This window comes from Misgurnus anguillicaudatus, chromosome 14 (assembly GCF_027580225.2).
Source record: "Misgurnus anguillicaudatus chromosome 14, ASM2758022v2, whole genome shotgun sequence".
NCBI classification, from domain to species: Eukaryota; Metazoa; Chordata; class Actinopteri; order Cypriniformes; family Cobitidae; genus Misgurnus; species Misgurnus anguillicaudatus.
The window spans coordinates 28,157,881-28,175,330 of NC_073350.2; the positions used below are offsets into that span (position 1 = coordinate 28,157,881).

The following is a 17,450-nucleotide window of genomic DNA, read 5'->3' on the forward strand; positions in this document are numbered from 1 at the left end:
TTTTGTGAACCCAAAAGTTTCGAAATGTTATCTAAAAATGTATAAACATACAAATATATCAAATGAAAGAACAGACCCTCTGCTTTCAAACAAACAATAAACAAACAAACAAAACTTGAAAAAAAACCATTTGATCTTATCGTTATTTCTTATCGTTATTTTTTTCTCTGCTTATAAACTCTTAAATATGGGTATTTTTCTTAAAAACAATGGGAAAAGATAATTTTTGTGAAAGAATTTTGTTAGAGATCAGATTCAGAATGATTATTAAAACATACATAGAGTTTAAAATTAGTAAATAATCTTTTTGCTTCAGTTTTTTTTATGAATTGGGTAAGTCTAGTGGATAATCGCGGTATTACAGATTAACATGAAAACTCATCATGAACACGGTTTTTGATGCAAATGGTTTCTATTTATTGTCAAGATAACTTGTCAATGGCAGGGAAACAGTTAATTTTTCCCCCACCTCGTCTTCCATCTTCACTTTTATTTCTCCATTTGTTTTGTTGCTGTGGCTGGCAGCGATAGCTTCTTGGCTTTCGTGACGTGAGGTCAATGGTTTAAGGACATTACGCAAGTTGTGTTGCTACGTAGACCTACGTGATCAACGAACCTAATAAAATATGAAAATATAATCCCAAATATTTAATATAGGCTATAGGGAATTGCACATAACACATGTTTTTTGTTGTTTTTAATGGCCTGCCCCACAAATAAAGTGACAATTTCTTTATTCACCCCAACCCGTGGGTTATAGGATGACCGGCGCATCACTACTGTATAAACAAGGAACTCTTTGTATGGTGCAAATCAACCTCTGCGCAGCTCGCGCTGTTGTGATGGGAAGGTGGGCAAGTGACGTTTCAGACCAAACTAATCGATAATGGCATTCTTGAACACTTTTTCATCATCAAATATTAGAGACTATTATCGAATATTTGATAAGTTGTTGCAGCTTTATTTAGTACACATGTCGAAACATATTTAGATTCAATTTAAATCGATCAATTATTTGTGGAAACAAATAAACATCATAACAATTGCACTCCATTCATGATAGTTATCACCCAATTTGCGAGTAAATATTAATGGCTCAAAGTCCATTTTACCTGCTTTTGCAACTTGCCCAGTACTAATTATGGACCCTTAAATGTTCATAAACTGCGAGATGACAGAAATTAATGGCTGAATATTTCATGACTCAGTGCAATTCAGAGCTGCAGTTGTCTTGAGGAGTGACAGGAATGTACAGTCAGTGTGTGTAACCTAAGACCTTTCCGGAAGAACGTGCAGATGACTCTGAGGAGACTCGAAAGATTGAGCTGAATTATTTAACAGACTTATTTTTCACCTTTCATAATCAACCGAGACCATCAGGCGGACAAAGTTTCAGCCATTAGAGCCTTAAAAGTATTTCGAAAACCCACTTTAGGTAAATCTTTGTCAACAGGTTGTTATCCTTCAGTATTATCCGTTTCAAGCGTTTAATCCATTTGTAAGTGTGAATCCCGTGAAGCTTGTCCAGATGATGTCTAGGTCATGTTTTATGCCAAAGTTCAAGAAGAAAAAATTTAATATATAAATAAGTGGTAATCCGTTACTTGTTGTGGTTAAAATATGTTTAAGAAAAAGTACTTTAAAAAAGTTTTGTTTCAAACTGAAATCGTGATAAAGTGGCAAAAATTACAGATTGCAGCTTTAAATTAAATGCACAAAAAATTTCTTTTGTGTTATGCCATTGTTTAATGACAATTAAGATATTACAGTTTACAATAATGAGAATAAAACTTTTAGGAAAACAATTACAAACATCTAATGGTCCTACAAATACGCTTTATTTAATTTTGATAATTATTTTTTTATATAATTAAAGGTAAGACCGTCATTTGAGAATTTCTCAACAACAAAAAAACAGCAAAAATATACAAGCACCATTTAAAAATATTAAGTTAGCTCATTCGAATAATGAACATAGAGATATCAGCCTTCATATAGACTTCATTAGTTTCACATTAACCAATCAGATTACAGCATCTGCTATTGGTCAGGTTCAGAGCCAAACACACAGCATGTCCTTACAAAGGGAAGGAATGCTAATGGCATGCTGTCAGATGGCCATAAAAATACCATGACATTATAGAAGCTCCATCTCCTATTTGCTCACAGATTTCATGAATCACTAGATAAGTAAGGTTTACACTCCAAAACCTAGTGAGCTCTTTACATAGTCAGCATTTTAATCATCATGGCTGTTTACTTACAACATAAACATCATATAAAAATAAACCCATAAGATGACCCATAACATATAAACACATAATGAAGCAATATCGCTTGAGTAGGAGTCGTGTGATATTGCTCTATATCATCACGGCTGACTGTGGTGGGGAACTACTTTCTGTGCCACTGATTTGAAGGCCAGATTGACAGGCTATCCTTTCGGCTGTTTGTTTTGAATGTCATAATAACCCAATATTACCATTTCTTTGGTCACAAAGTGTAGTTTCAAGATTAGTTCAGGCGAGAATATATGTGTATAATATTTAAATCTCGATTAGTTGATTAGTAAAGATATTGCCTATTTGAACATTTGCTTACAAAGATTCGGACGTGAGATCCAGACATGGCCAGCAGGCGTACGTGTTTGCTTACCCCGCTGACCACAGCATGATCTAAGACACTAGGGCTGGGCGGTATGACGGTATATTCCGTTACCGCGGAATAAAATGTCAGACGTAACAGATCTTTCTATTCCGTCTATTCCGTGGAATCCAAATAAGTGGGCGTGGCTAACTCTGCCTCCAGCATGTTAGACTGAGTGTGACGGAGAAACATGTAAAATAGTTCACTTATAAAAAATGAACGAGTTATTTGTGTAATTTTTATAATAAGTGCCAGTGAATCCACCGCGGGTCACGCAGCGAGACTCTTGTCTTGCTGGCTCTCTCGCTCTCTCACGCTCTCTCTCTCCTCATGCAGCAGCCGACCGGTCTCTCGCGTGCAGAGGTCTATCTAGGCAAGCGCAAGGAGCTGCGATGCCAAATAAAGAGTTCTTCTCGCACATAATGCTAATCGTTGTAACGTTTTCTGAACTTTAAGCAAGCTAAGACAAAACTCGCCTTTATACAGTATCACTGACACGTGCGCTGCTGGAGTGATTCAAAAATGAGATTTTATTTGATTTGGGTTGATTAAACCAGCAGTATTTGGTCTCATGAATTCATATTTAGTGTCTTTTTGTGTTTTGGCGCGAGGTAAAAGCTAATAAAACTTTATTTATTTACTAGAAATTTCCATTTAATCTTAACGCGGTACGAGCACTCTCTTTTGTTTTTTGTCAGTACTACATGAAACAGAATAATGAAGTGTTTTATATTGTAATAATAATCATTTTTTTCTTTTTTTTAATAAGTCAGAGAGATGTTTCTGCATGCTGCTTATAAATATCAGTGGTGATATCCCACAACGTGTTTTAATAGTCATGTCACCGGAAAATAAGTCATCAAGTGTCCCAATGTATGGTGAGCCCCATACCTAACCAGTTTCAAATGGCGTCTTTGGGGTGAAGAGACCCGTAAACAGATGCTCCAGATAAAGAGAAAATGATTGTTTTCACTGCTCTATTTGTTTATTTCATTGCTTTAAAGTGTATTTTAATCATCCACATGATGTGACATTATGGCGGTACTCCCTCGAAAGTTTACATCCAAGAGCTCTGAACTTCAAAGGGATTAGGGCATCAGGATCACTTCCGATTGAGATTCACAGACTGATTCACGAGCTAGGGAACTTATTGAGACATTCGGTAAGTGTTTAAAAACAGCATTTGTGTATAATATAGTATAACCATGCTTCCGTCTTAACATACTTTCTTTTTTCAGCCAAAAATTTTAACCTTGCATGTATCCCTCTTTCAGTGCACAATCCCATATTGCATTGCAATGAGTTCATTTCAAAAATTATTCCAAGATGTCAGAGGGTTATTCATATTTGGCACAAATAACACGGCACAAAGCAGGGAAAGTGAGGAATGTTTGTGCTATTCAAAGGGGTGTCAGTGGCCATACTCTGCCCCTGCCACTGGCCCTGATCTTATCTCCCCCCTGCACCCGTACAACACACCACGGAAATGGGAAACCGAACTCAGGGCCGAGCCCTTCCTACCATTTTCCCTGGCTCAAGCAGTCGCTACGAGGCCACGTTTGCTCTCGCCTACAATTTATATTGAATATTGCGGTTGCAACACGCTGGGCTTTTTACTCTTTACTTCCTCCTGAGCAGACTGTAGAATGAATACAAGGAAGCATTGCAATCATAAAACTGACGGACCTATTTACCAGACCCATGACAATGTGTCTCACGTAAATATGCGAGCGATCATTTAGCACACAACACAAGTCCACATTTGAACCACCCAAATTTGGGTGTCTTGTTTAAGGACACAATAGCGATGGTTCGCGTAAGATCACGGTCATATTGGACTTACCTTCAGATCTTGGGCGCTGTGGCCCTGGGCAATCCTTTCACTTTTAAAGTGGCCTCTCTCTTCACACAGACCTGGACTCCTGAGAAGAAATGAGAGGAAATTTTAATTAAAGTCCATGAATCAAAAAGCCTCCTGTGGTTTAATGGCAGACTTCTGTACCTTTCTTAAATGAGAAATGAGGAACATAGATTTATTGTCTTTCTAATCAAATGTGACAAAAGCTCCCAAAACATCTTTCCAGATTTAAACATCCAAACAAAGGCACTACAATGGAGATCAGTACATTAAGGTATATAGAAAACAAAACATGAAGGCCAGGATGAAGCCTGCAGAACATTTATATGCTGAGTCTATTATTCAAAACATCTGACATGATATTTGAACAAGGACTGAACACAATAAGGCTTAGAGATGTTACCATACCATCCTGAGTTATCAGCGTTGACACTGCACTTTTACATGTATTCACTTGGCAGACAATTTTATCCAAAGCTTAGACTTTGGAGCAGTTTACTCGATTATGCACTTTGGGGTCATGGAAAAACTTTTGAAATGGGTTTCAAAGTGCTAGTTTTGAAAATGATAGGGTTACTGTGTGTAAGCAAGCACCAATCTGTAAAAACCATGACGTCATGGTTGTGAAGCGCATGCGCGAGACTAAAGTCATGTGACTGCAGTGACGCTGATGACGTACAACACGGCTGACGTGTTATCTGGTGCGCCCCAGGAGTTTTTTTTTGTGCGCCTAGGCCTTGTTTACAGTCTGAGGGAGACGCACGCTCTAAGTTTGAAAAAAAAATTGCAAACATGTCTGAGGATACCTCGTCATCCGTGTCACTGCAGTCACGTGACTTTAGTCTGGGGCATGCGCTTCACAACAGACGCGGAAGAGAAGAAAATGCTGAATAAAGTTGTGATTTTTGTTCTTTTTGGACCAAAATGTATTTTCGATGCTTCAACACATTCTAACTGACCCACTGTCGCATGGACTATTTTCACATGGACTACTTTGATGATGTTTTTATTACCTTTCTGGACATGGACAGTATACCATACATAGATTTTTAATGAAGGGTCAACCAGCTCTCAGACTAAATCGAAAACATCTTAAACTGTGTTCCGAAGATGAACAGAGGTCTTACGAGTTTGGAAAGACATGAGGGTGAGTCATTAATGACATCATTTTCATTTTTGGGTGAACTATCCCTTTAATGCCTTGTTCTGCATGACCATATTGTACATCCCTTAATCTAATACCTAAACGTAACCACTACAACAAATACCTCATTAGCTATTAATTTGCAGTAAATAAGGAGTTTATTGAGACAAAAGTCATAATTTATAATCAATATGTGTTCCTCATACCCCATGTAGAGCTGGCGAAAAAATCGTCTGCGATTCTCATGCGTGTCTCATCGGTAAAGCCGGTTCGGTGATTAGTAGTAAACCGCTATGACCTGCTTTCAGATGGAGCTGCATTTACTGCACAGAGCCGTATTTCACCGAAAGCTAGGCAAAATCGCGTTCATAATCGTGGAAGGTCGTCTTCGATTATGAACGCGATTTTGCCTAGCTTCTTGGTGAAATACAGCTCTGTGTAATATATGCTGCTCCATCTGAAAGCAGGTGATGGCGATTTACTACTAATCACCGAACCGGCTTTACTGATGAGACACGCATGAGAATCGCAGGCGATTTTTTTGCCAGCTCTAACCCCATGCAGCCCTAGTATACAGGCATACGCGATTACTTAACAACCATAAAAAGTGTTTGTGCTACAGTTTATTACCAACACCTGGACCAAATGCCATTGCTATAGAAACCAATCCAGCTATTTCAGAAAATAAAAGAGAGCGCTACAAGACAAACAAATCAGATCTCAATAGTGGTGATACACAGAGTGGACAGTGAGCAATTCATATCGTATATTTTGAAAAAATCGGATTTAAACGGAAAATGTAGTAAAAAAAAAAGGTCAGCAACTACTGGCCAGGCACGCATATAGTGTTTTTAGTCGTCTTTGTGGATCTTTGTAAACAGAGATAGTTTTGACAACATTGTGGAATGCAAACTTTTTCGAAAATGCAAAGAAAATGTTTACGTTTTAGTACAAACGTTAGAATCCTATAAATGCCATTACATTGCATTACAAGGTGTAAATTTAGTCATCATGTGTACCTAACAGCACTGTAGCTCAAGTAGTATGGCACTTTACCAGCTTTGTTGGTAAAACATTACCGCAATGTACTAAATTACTAAACTGAAATTTACTTATCTGAAATTTGTATCCAAATTGACAGCCCAAGAGCATTAGACACTTTGCTCCAAAAAGCAATGGGGACAGTGTGTGAACCTACTTCTTACTTGGCAGATTGTACAATACATAAATGTTAATGTCACATAAACAGTGTTTTCCAATTTAACTAAGAATGCCTAAAGAGAGTGACAACTAGATAAAACAAGGTCTGTTAAAGAAAAGCTCACGGTACATGCATGGCTTATTCAGCTGTCTCGCATCCAGCTGATTGATTGTCTAAGTTTTCTGAGAAGCTCTGCACGCTGAGTCAGTGCTCTGGAGGTAGCTCCATTTACTGTGAGTTTCGCAAGAAAAACAAGCCGTTTCAGCATTCAGACACAGTCGGCTTTGCTTTCTGGAAGTGAAACTGATGCCTCCAACTCCTTGTGCACCCGACCCATTTAAAGACAACAGAACCACAATGCTTAAAATCCTAGCAAAGGATCCCACGATCATTCGTGAAAGTCATCAGAGGAGAAAGTTCAGCTGCTTTCATGTTTTGGGTCTAAAGTGCTTTTGGATCCTTCTTTATCTCAGCCCATTAGAACAAGAGGTTTTGTTTCTCGCTATGGTGGGTCACAGGCACCCTGACCTTAACTGTAGTCTCGTACCCTTCCTCTTTCAGACTGCATGACACCGTGATCATGACCTACACTTTCAGACTCCGCTATCACAAAGTTCAAAAATTTGTCATGACCCATAGACAGGAGGACAATCCTTTAGAACAATGACAGAGCAAATACACTGTATATTTTGCAGATAAGCGGTAAATCAGTCGTACGGGTTTAATAATTAGATGCCCCAGGAGTGAAGTTAACCGATGGGTTAATGTGTCACAAAAAATAGACATGTTGCATTGGGTGATTTACTTTGTCATCATAAAGATAAAACTGAGCAGGAAAGAAGATAAAGATGATGACGAAACAATAAAGGTTTCTACAAGAACAACAACATATAATGCTTACACTTAGGCAAGGTTAAGATCAAAAATGGCTTTATAAATTAAACTTATGGATGATTCTCACAAAATCCAGACTTTGGTGTACAGCATCAGATTTTTTAAAAAGCCCTTGAAGCCAATTTTTTTATTTTTTGCACATATAAGATTAAGGTCTGAACTTACTATAACCATTATTTTTAGAAGATTTAAAAATATTTCCTATAGAATTATTTTCATTTTTTAGATCATCATCATTATAAAAAATTATCATTACCGCAACATGATATTACATTACATATATGCATTTACAAACTTTCGGTAATGAGAACTAAAAAGTTGTCTAGGTAGTATCCGCCCCTCCAGAAAAACGCGATTGTGCAATCGCGCAATATATTGCATAATCAGCCAAAGTTCGCATATTCATGCGGGGCTGTATTTTTTTCCAAATACGACGCACTTTCGCCGCATTAATTACATATTTCCGCGCACAAAATATCAGGCTTGCATAATTTCTTAATCTCCGCATTTTCGTAGCAAAAAGTCACATATATATTAGCAGAAAGTTGAAAAATGTTGCATTTACTTCCCTAGAGCGCAGCCGTGTCCTCTATTGCCATGGGAACGTTATGAAGTGACGTGATTATGTGACGTGAACATCATTGCAGCTTTTGCAAGTTTCCGCAGTTTTTGCAAGTTCCGTAATTTTCGCAAATTCCTGCAATTCCATCGCATAAATTGCATAAATATCCCGCATATTCCATCACATTTTTTAAGAAAACGTGCCGCAAAATCGAGGATTTTTGCCCGCAACAACCACAAAAAACACTCCGCGTTTTTCTGGAAGGACTGGTAGTATGAAAAAAACAAAATTTCAACTTTTATCTAGAGAGACAGTCAATTATATACCTTTCAACATTTTTTTTTAAATGTTAGTTCATTGAGGGCTTAAACAATAATTGAAAATTGTTGCGGAGGATGAGAGAATTTTTCTTGGACACATTTATATTCCTTATTATTGCCTCTACATTTACCAATTATCACCACCACATGTTTCTTTACTGTAAATTTTTATAGTATAACATGCACTGAAGTTTTTTATTTTTTAGATTTTTTAATTATAAATATTTCCATGTCAAAGACCCAAATCCAGTCATGGACATGTTGCAGTAATGAAAATTTTCCCCTTAAATGTGGAAAAAAAACAACAAAATTGGTTTGCTTGATGTCATTTGAAATCATGTGCAAAATAGTACGTGAAGAGGTGTTTGTAACTGTATGTTTCTTATTTTGATACTCTTACTTTGCATTTACTTTTAAATCAAAATGTTTCATGACACCTCATAAGTCTAATTTCGCAAGAATCACCCTTTTATGTTTTATTGAGTGGATTTAAAAAGGCTGAAAATGTGACTCTTGCAGCGTTTACGTTAACTTTGATTTCGTAAGTTTATCGCGCAACATCCTGAAAAGTACATGCTGAATAAACCAAATAAGGGTACATTTTTTAAAGCAGGATTCCTTTTGGTAAGAATGTTTTAGTTTGATGCAAGTCTTTTAAATATTACAAAAAAGAAATCTACTTCTCGCAACAACTTAATAAAAAGTCATGCTAATGTTTATAGACACAATCAAGATTTCCAAAAAAATGCGTACTTTTCTCATACATTTCAACGCGATTTTAAAAAACAAAAGATATTTCTAACCTGACTAAAGTCAATAACTTTGGTGAAAAAAGAATGATCAAAGTAGATGGGTGGATGAAGGCAAGGGGAAAAAAAGGAAAAAAACATTACTCAAAGCATCTGACCCCAAGAAATGTTCAAAAAGAGAAAATGCTATTGTTGTTTTCCTATTTAAAAGCTAAAGTGTCGATCAAAGGTTATAACATATTCGAACTCTGGTTTAGTTTAAACCCAATCTGGTTTAGTTTCATTTTGACAAAACCAAATGTTAAATCCTCTCTTATTCTGTGAGTCCTTGTGGATAAAAGTGTCCGCTAAATGAATAACAGTATATGAAAATCGGATCATGAATTCTAAAGTTAGGTAGCCCCACAGCAAGATAAAGAGAGTCATCAAGCATACCTGCCAAATTTGTCTTATCTCCAGCTAGCAATTATCCAGTTAAGTTTCTAGCTGATAAATCCATCAAAAGGCTATGCAAGCAAAATCCCTGAAGCACTCCAATACACTTTCACCAAAGATATCAGAATGTCTTTTATCATCCAGACCCACTTTATAGCTAAGGAGAAAGGCATCGACACGTCAAGCAAGCGTGGATGAAAGAAGATCAGAAAAGTGAAAAATTTTGCAAAGTCGCCCTTCAAAAGACTGGAGCTGTACCAGCTGAGAAAAAAAAAAAACTTACAAGAGATCTGTAGTGGGCAGAAAAAAGATCAAACAGAACAGGAGACCAAAGTCACGCTACATAGTCTTGGATTAGCAGCTTTTATACTCAGTCCTGTTAGGGAAAGTAAAAATTTAGCTTCAAGACTTTGAATAACATTATATAATGTTGCTGTTACAAAGTACCATTGCCTAGCGTAAATGACCCTTCATAAATGTTTTTCTTTATGATTTTATACAACCTTTATCAGCGAGGAACTACAAGATTAAACTATAGTAGATCTAAATTGTAAAATTCTTCAATAAAAAGGACTTTGCATAGTAATGAAAAGCAAGTAGTGGGTGATTCATGCGAAATTAGACTTATGAGGTGTCATGAAACTGATGATATACATTTTGATAAAAAAGTAAATGCTATCAAAATAAGCAGCATAAAGTTACAAACATCTCTTCATGTACTATTTTACACATGATTTCAAATGACATCATACAAACCAATTTTTTTCCAAATTAAGAGGAAATGTATCATTACCGCAACGTGTCCATGACTGGATTTGGGTTCTTTGACATGGAAATATTTATATTTAAAAAATGTAAAAAAATAAAAAGCTTCAGTGCATGTTATATTATAAACATTTACAGTAAAGAAACATGTGGTATTTGGTGATTATTGGTAAATGTAGAGACAATAATAAGGAATATAAATGTGTCCAAGACCAATTTTCTCATCCTCCGCAACAATTTTCAATCATTGTTTAAGCCCTCAAGAAACTAACTTTTCAAAAAATAATAATAATAATAATAATTGTTGACACTTGTGACACTCAAGATGGTTATCAGATAAGCAGTTCTTATTTTTTCTCTCCAGATAAAAGTAGACAACTTTTTAGTTCTCATTACCGAAACATGAGTTTGTAAATGCATGTATTTAATGTAATATCATGTTGCAGTAATGATCATTTTTGACAATGATAATCTAAAAAATGTAAATAATTCTATAGGAAACACTCTCTAAATCCTCCAAAAACAATGGTCACCAAGTTCAGACCCCAATATCACATGTGCAAAAAATTGGCTTCAAGGGCTCCTCAAAAACTCTGATGCTGGACACCTTCTAAATCTTGATTTTGTAAGAATCACTCAAGTACTAAAACATAATGCATTGCATAGATATTAATATAAACATGAAGAGCTCAGACGCAAAAGCTGCTAAACGCAACCTCAGTCAAAAAAAGGAATTCAGAAATACTGGTTTGTTGGCAGATTGCGAAACAGCCATGGATCAGATTCAAATTTGGGTCCCTTGTGATTACTGGGACCTGAATACAACCCAAATGTGGCAGCCACATGCATCACAGCGCCCCCTAATGTGTGGTTTAGTTTCTTAATCTGTACCTTTCGAATTCTAACTTTCATCATTTGCAATGTTTCTGGTTGCATCTTTAGTGATTTTGCAACTGTTTACTACGTCTTGTCCAAAAAAGTGGATTTTTTTGCATGCACTTAGAGGGCTTTGCAGCAAAAGACATTAATAATTGTTAAAAACCAATGAAATTACTGAAGTTACGTGTGAAAATAAGGCATATCAATTACTGACTAAAAATCTTTTCACTGCCATTAAAAAAATTACTGAACCTAAACATAAGAGCCTGATTAATAAAAAAATTCTCATTTACAATAAAACAAGTCTGACGCACTAATAAATATAAATTATGGCATTATTAATAATCCATATAATATGCATCATTAAAACCCATAAGCTGTCATTTAACCATGGTAGAAAAATGCAAAAAAGTTGAAAACTCCTATAACTTCTCTTGATGCCGTGCTTCAATTGAATTTTGGGCTTTGACTCTTTGGCAGTAATTCTGTGGTTTCTGCTTCACACTTTGGTCCTAAATTCTTCATTTGTTACTCTTTCAATCTGACTCTTTCATCATGCCTCCCATGGACCAAGACCAGGTAAACCGCACGTGGACAGCCAGAAAAGTCCCATCCATTCCGTTGCCTTCGAGGATTCCGAGAGCAAACAACCAGAGAGCTGCTCAAGAGACTAACACCATGTCACGATATGTTGCACCTCGGCTCTGATTCAACACTGGCAGACTTTCTGTCATACGCCGATGTCTTACAGCATTTTGTGAGTAATCTCGGCATCACCTCAAAGCTTTTCGGGACATGGCAGTAAAACCACACAGGCAAACTTTGGAATTCCAATTCGTCCATGTAACAAATATATATAAGCAAAGGGATGGAGGGATCGAGTGTTTGGTTCTGCGCAACAACGTGACCATACAGGGGTCAAGATGAGAAGTAGTGCTGGGTGGGTGGTTTGATCAGAAATCTGAATAAAGTTTTATTTTTAATGATGGTGGTTCTACGGTTTATTATTTCTAAATTTTACCATTATTTTAACAACATTATTTTGTGTATTTGGTATAATACAATGTGTATAATAAAAACACATTATTTTCAACATACCGTACATTATTGGTGCTGCATAAATCCATCCCTTCCTCAAACCCACGGTTTTTGTACAAAGCTTATTGTTCTGAAAAGCGTAATGTCATTCGATTGGTCAGCAAATCTGTACGTTGTGATTTGCCCAAATACCTCTGTCGTCAGTGAAAATGTATCCTCACCCAGTTTTGAAGATTAGCTCACAATGTAATACTGACAGGAGGAGTTAATATAATCTTTACTACCTTATTAACCGAATCTGATCCACAAATTCAGATGACCAAATTGATCGATTAACTTTGCCAGCACAGCTTGAGCAGGACGTAACAGATTTGTAAGGTAAGGATACTAAAACACAAAACCATGGCCGTTTCTCAATTTCAAGGAAACTTCCTTGGCAGGACTAGTCCTTACAAATCACTTCCTTCTAGAGGCTAGGCGAGGCTCCTCTTTAGCATTCGAAGAATACGTAAATAGAACAGGCTAGCAAGTGCACGTCATTGCGTCATTACGTCAATGAAAATGTGTGCTTTCGTCCATGCGCGCATAGGATTGTGGGCGATTTCAGCGTGGAAAGTGCCTGAAGGACACACATATGCATCCTTTCCTTTATATGGGATATTTCTTGAAAGAAGAACTCAGTCCTTGGTTGAAATTCCGAGGATCCTCGACATTGAAACAGTCCTTCGACAGATGTCGATGACGTAGCATCCTCGAAATTCTGGCTTCTGAGGATCCTTCCTTGGCATTGAGAAACGGGCTCGCCTCTCGCTCCTTGGTAACAGGCTCGCCTCTCGCTCCTTGGTAACATTGCGCAAGGCAGAAAAGAGGGTGACATCTAGTGGAGAAGACTAGTAATTAGATTAACGTTAATCCTACGTTCAATGTTTGTGGAAATAAATATGGAAAAAAGATTAATCGAAAAATCAATTTTTTTGCCAGGCCCTAGTTTGAATCATGGTTTAGTCAGTAGTAAATTTTTCAGATATGAAAACATAGACTACTTACAGTACAGGCTGTATGTCAGAGGTGGTATATAATGATATGATAACCGTGTCAACGTCAACCGGCCCAGGAAGTAAACTGTTACAATCCATGTATTTGTTGTAGTCCAAGAAAAGAGATTTACGTTAAAAACACATCACTGCTTACCTTGGGATTCGTACCTTTTGTATATCGTTAACATGTACTAACACACACTTACTCAACAGAGGAAATGTAAAATCGTGAATCGGATAATTTGGTGCTATTTAAAAAAAAAACGTACGTTGTGGTTCATTATTGTTTATGAAAACACAAAAATAAAAAACGTTACAACAAACTTGCTTATAGTAAACAGAAAATGGAAACTTTTATTAAAGTCGCAATGAAATTTAAATTAAAAACTATATATTTTTTTATATTGTGGTATAATTAACAAATGACTTATCTGTGAACTTCATTATTTAAAAAAAATGTGTGTGTGCTCATAATCTTATTCAAAAATGCAAATCTCCTCCCCTCCATCTTAAAAACGATCTCTCTTCACTTCCAGTCATATGGTATGGCAGGTGGGCGGGGTCCGGGAGAAGATTGCAGCGATTAGCAATTAGCAACACGACCCAACTTCAAACGATTAAATCAGATCTCGATGAACAAATTCAAATCCAGCCCTGCCTTATTTAAAGGTAGGGTAACACATTTTGAAAAATGCTAACGGTAGCCGCCTAGCAATGAAATCCCGATCCCACCCTCAAGTCAAATCGCCATCCAAAGTCACGCCTCTTTCAAAACACATGAACACGCACAGATCAGACGGTCACATCTCATGTCTCATTCAGCAGTGAGACAACTTTGCAGTACAAAGTCGAATAACACTTCCAAAATAACCAAACAACTGGTTTACATCAGAATTAGTTTAAGCACACGTTCGGTTGTGTAGACGTAGTAACTATATCGTTACGCTAATCCGTAAACGAACACAAATTTCATAAGCAACACAATGTTTCATCAAAGTAGAATATCTGAATCCATCTCAATACAAACATATCGCGTACCTACCTTACCAAAATAAACAGTGCAACGACTCTTTCAGACCCTTTGCAGCTCCTGCAGCTGTTTCATCTCGTGGTAAAGCAGTAAAGTTACTGATGTTAATTTTGTTTTTTGCTCTTGCTGATCCAGGCAGTTTTTGCTGTTGTTGTTATAAAAGATGCCTTTAGTTTTGTGCCTCCTGTGTAGGTTGTCAATTTAGCAGAAAAGTTTGCTGTTCTCACTGTTTACAGGCAGGAGGTGAGCGCACGTGAACGCGCCGATGACGTATGGTGTCAGTGTGGACTCGCTGCGCGGTTGGCATTCAAATTACGCTTACGTATGAGGGACAAAAATGGAAACGTCCGTTCGGACCGAAATCTATGATTTGTTGAAAATTTTTTGGTCCTACGCCTTTCACAGATAACATAAATTTCTACAAATACATTTAAACAACTTAACACAGTGATTGCTATCAGGATGTAAGGAGACTTGTAACCAGCATAACAAAAAATGTTTCAGGATCAAATCTGTTACCCTACCTTTAATTCCAGGGGAAAATAAGGCAATCGCTATTTCCGTTTCATGCCGACTTTAACAAACGTTCTCTCACGCTTTCCGATCTTGAGCTTCACTTCTGTTGCATAGCCAATCCTACTGTTATGCCATTTTATTAACAAATCATACAAATGTGCTAGACCATTTAGTTTTAAAAAAGGGTTTATGGCCAAGCACTAATGAAAAGCTAAAAAATTGACAAATTTGTGGACAGGTGCAGAATCAAAATATGTCAAGTGTGAATATAGACAACACAAAAATCTTTATTCAAGATCAAAAGTGTCACACACACACTACACCCTAAATTTAAAACAAACTCTAATTTTTAATTTATTGTAGGTTTATATTTAATAAAACTACACAAAAAAGAAATTACAAGACTTTATTGGGTATTTTCCGAACACACTTTTTCTTCACTTTCAAATGAGCTGTTTCTTTATCAAAAGCTTCTCAGTCAATAAACCATTACATACCCTAGCCCTAGACTAAAACGTTTCAATGGATTAGCCATACACTTGACCTCTCTTATCAGACATAAACAAGTCCTTTTCTTGATGTAGAAAAGAATGTGATGGCAAAACTGCCCTTCGGTCCAAAGTGCTAAAACTTCAAAGGCTAAATTTTAATCTTAGAATCTTTAAAACAAAATGCCAAATATCAACTTAACAGAAACATTAACAGTGTAGTTAAAGAGGTTTTAGTCAACACCGTGATCTTAGGTTAAAAATAATATATTCACAAGTAAACATGTTAGATATTTCACTGCCATTTAACAAATCACAAATAAACTAATCAAATGCTCAAAATGAGGTGAAACACCTCCTCCAAACAAAACCCAACCCTGATAAACGACAGGTGGATCACTCATTCATTTCCCTCTATAAGCATGACACATTCACAACAATAACGGTCACTCTCATTTTACGAGCATTTCTGTGTAATCTAGCAGCGGTTAACAATACATAAATATATGTTTTTAATGGAGATAAATAACATTAGTAACGCAAATCATTTGACTAGACGTAAAGTCTTTAACGTCCGCCATACAACACGACACTCATTTACCTAAAAAAAAAAAAAAGCACCGAAGTGAGCAGTAAAATCCAAAGTACACATTCGGCACTACACATCACTACAGTTACTGGACCATTACACATCTCCATAACGAAATATAGACAACGATATAGCGTTACAAATACGATAACTATCCATTCATATAAATTATTGAAATAAAGCCTTAAAACGGAAAACATGAGGGTGAACGAATACAGGCAGCCATGACTTCATACTGACACATCAATGAAGAGATCCGTGTGTGTGTGTATATGACACGTGCGAACGCGTGTGTACGCGTGTAAATACGTTATTAAAATCACACTCACCCAGCAGCACCGGGACCGAGGATCACCTCTGGGTCATGATGAGCGCGTTATATTCGCGGACAAAGAAACGCGGGGATCGTATTTGCTGTTGACAGCAGATGAATGTGTGTGTGTGTATGCGCCAGACTGCCCAGATCTGGCTCAGCGTGTACAGGAAGTGACGCACAGGACGTGAGGTCACCGTGGAAACTGCGTCAGGTGCGTGCCGAGCCACAAGCCCTAGTAGTGCAGCAGAGTGTGTAAGGATTGAGAAATTGAAGTTATGTAGCTATTGTCGTGCTGATTTGGTGCCATTAGTCATGAGATTATTGATAGAGAATTGATTTTTATAATATTCTATAAGTAGTTTTAGTAAAATCCTACCATATATCTAGTCTAGTTTATATCTAGTCTCTTTCTGTCATTATTTGAGAAATGACACAATAGATATATTCACCATGCCAAAATCAAAATAATAATTAGCAAAAAACATACATACATACATACACACACACACACACACACACACACACACACACACACACACACACACACACACACACACACACACACACACACACACACACATAACACTAAAATAACACACCCTAGATCTGAATGAATGAAATAATTTTATTAATTACATTTTTCTTTACATAGTTGAAAGTGCTGACAACAAAATCCACCAAAAATTATCAATGGAAATCAATTTTATCAACCCAGAGACCCATTTCACACTCAAAATTGAAATGGAAAACCCCACTACAGGCTGATCCAACTTTGATGTAATGTCCTTAAAAGAAGTCAAAATTAGGCTCAGAAGTGTGTGTGCCATCCATGTGCCTGTATGACCTCCCTACAACGCCTGGCCATGCTCCTGATGAGGTGGCGGATGGTCTCCTGAGGGATCTCCTGCCAGACCTGGACTAAAGCATCCACCAACTCCTGGACAGTCTGTGGTGCAATGTGGTGTTGGTGGATGATGTCCCAG

General features: G+C 37.0%; 1 protein-coding gene across 3 annotated transcripts in view; it reads right to left on the reverse strand.

Moving 5' to 3' along the window:
• atp13a3 (ATPase 13A3) overlaps positions 1-16,644 on the reverse strand; it is a 54,174-nt gene extending 37,530 nt beyond the window's left edge. For 2 of the 3 annotated variants that reach the window (XM_055183529.2, XM_055183528.2), the window contains exons 1-2: positions 16,481-16,644; positions 4,490-4,568 (exon numbers count right to left, since the gene is read on the reverse strand). The gene's annotated coding sequence lies outside the window, so the exon portion shown is untranslated. Of the gene's footprint in view, positions 1-4,489; positions 4,569-9,809; positions 9,833-16,480 lie in introns of those variants that run through there. The other variant, XM_073876183.1, reaches the window with a different exon arrangement.
• Between the last annotated feature and the right edge of the window lie 806 nt (positions 16,645-17,450).